A 2400-nucleotide genomic window follows, 5' to 3' on the forward strand; every position below is an offset into this window, starting at 1 on the left:
CCAATGCCTAGCACATTATGCATTGTGCATTATTGTTATTATTTTTAAAAAATTATTATTGTCCCCTTCTTCTTCCTCCTTAACACTCTCTTCTCTTCCCTTTGCTTTCAGGGCACTGATCTTTCCCTGTCCTCCTGCCTGGTTGACCACTCTTTCCCTTTCCCACCTAAAACAAAAATTTCTTCATCTCATTCCATGGATTAGTCTCACCCTGTGGGCCCATCTACCCTCATGCTTCAACTTGTCCCTCTATGCTCATGACATCTAAGTCTGTTTCTCCCTTTAACCATGAAAGGTCTCATAGGTACCTTATACTCAGGAAGTCCACACACAAACTCCTTCCCTCTCTTTCCTCTCCTACCTCGCCTTTCTCTTCCCCTTCCTTATCCCCCTCCTCCTTCCTCTCCCCATCCTCTTCCTCCTAAGTTCTCTGTATCAGTGACTGGCACTGCGAACTCTTCAAATCCCCAAGCCAGACACCTGGGAGTGAACCCAGCCCACCCTCAGTGGGACTCCACTTGTATGCCCTGCAGAAGTAGTGGTCCGCATTCCTATGCCTGGCCACGCCTACTGTCCTCCATCCCAGTCCCCCCCACCACCACCTTACTCATTCATCCTTTTTCTGAAATGTTCCTCTCTCCTGCCAAGTCCACTCCCTGAGCCTCAGCTCCCATACCCTGATGCAGCCTAAAATTAGGAACCACAGGTCTATAGCATAGTTCAGAGGACAAGTAGCTTAACTGTAGTTCTTGGTTTAAATCCTGGCACTTCCTACCTGCTCTAGCTCATCCTGGGGCTGATGCTGAAATTCTAAACCCATTCCCTTCCTGGATGTCTCAATACCCAAGTCTTCCTGCAGGTAGTGCAAAAAGAAACAGATCTACATCCATGGAAGGTGTTTCTCCAAGAGGATCTACTGACTTTCCATGAGGAACTTGTTCCTAATCCCAGATTGTAACAATCCTAGATTGTACCTGCATTTTAGTAAGATCCCAGGATAGCCTAAAGCTGCAAATGTGGAGATAAGAGAACACTTTTACACTGTTGGTGGGACTGCAAACTAATATAGCCTCTTTGGAAAGAAGTGTGGAGAATCCTCAAAGAACTCAAAATAGACCTTCCATTTGATCCTGCAATCCCATTACTAGGCATCGACCCAGAAGAAAAAAATCATCTTATCACAAGGACATTTGCATTAGATTGTTTATTGCAGCTCAATTTACAATCACCAAGATGTGGAAACAATCTAAATGCCCATCAACCCATAAATGGATTAATAAACTGGGGTATATGTATACCATGGAATACTATTCAGCTATAAAAATAGATGGAGACTTTACATCACTTGTATTAACCTGGATGGAGCTGACACACATGCTTAGTAAAGAATTACAAGAATGGAAAGCAAGTATCTAATTTAGTCAATACTAATATGAAGCCACTAAACAATCTAATACACACCCACACAAGGGAAAAATTCAATTCAATTCAAGATGAGAGAAGGAGGAAGGAAGAGAAGATGAGGGAAGGGGATTGGTATGCTCCCACTTAATGGCCACAATGTAAGGATATATGGTACACCTCCTGGGTGTGGGACATAACCACAACAGGGACTCTACCTAACAAATGCAAACATTGTAACCTAATTATTTGTACCCTCACATTAGTCTGAAATAAAAAATAATATTTTATATAAAAAAGATCCCAAGATAATTAACAAAAACATAAACTCTAAAGACTGGTCTCAGGGTACCATCCATATACCAGTTCAAATCCTGGAGTTCCCCATTGGCTTTTCCTCATGGCCTTTGAGCTGTGTTACATTCCTGGTATCCTAAGTTCACATTCTAGTACTCTCTATAGTCTTGGGTGTGCATAAATCTATTCATACAGCTCTAGCTGTGAACCAATAGAAAGTAGAGGTAAGAGAAAGGTAAGAGAGTTATTGGTCTAGTAACAGGGTCCTGAATCCAAAGTTAGGAAGAGCAGATTCAGGTCCTAAGCCTGTCAATAAGCAACTTTGTGTGCTGGGAAAAACTATCTTCAATCTCTATTGTCAGATATCCACTGTGAAAAGCACAGACTGGTGACTCTGAAGGCCCTTCTAGTTGTAAATGTTAGTGTTAGTCCTTTTCCAGAAAGGGCAAGGAAGCTGCTATAGGGAGGGAAATGTGTTGCTTGTTTTACATCATGAAGATAATATTGTAGTGAAGCAGGCTTGGCAACTTTGAGGAGGCCAGCTTAAATGAAATCTGTGACAAAATTTTATAGGAATGTTGGGCATGGCTACACAGATGAAAGGTATTACTTAGGTCCAACCTTACATCAGGGGGTATAGCTCAGGGGTAGAGCATTTGACTGCAGATCAAGAGGTCCCTGGTTCAAATCCAGGTGCCCCCT

The 2400-nt window shown here is 42.4% G+C and overlaps 1 non-coding gene across 1 annotated transcript; it reads left to right on the forward strand.

The window, feature by feature from the left end:
- The first annotated feature begins 2328 nt into the window (after positions 1 to 2328).
- Positions 2329 to 2400, forward strand: TRNAC-GCA (transfer RNA cysteine (anticodon GCA)). Its single transcript has one exon. It is a non-coding gene; the product is annotated as a tRNA-Cys (tRNA).

The sequence above is a fragment of the Nycticebus coucang genome, chromosome 11 (genome assembly GCF_027406575.1).
Source record: "Nycticebus coucang isolate mNycCou1 chromosome 11, mNycCou1.pri, whole genome shotgun sequence".
Classification (NCBI taxonomy): Eukaryota; Metazoa; Chordata; class Mammalia; order Primates; family Lorisidae; genus Nycticebus; species Nycticebus coucang.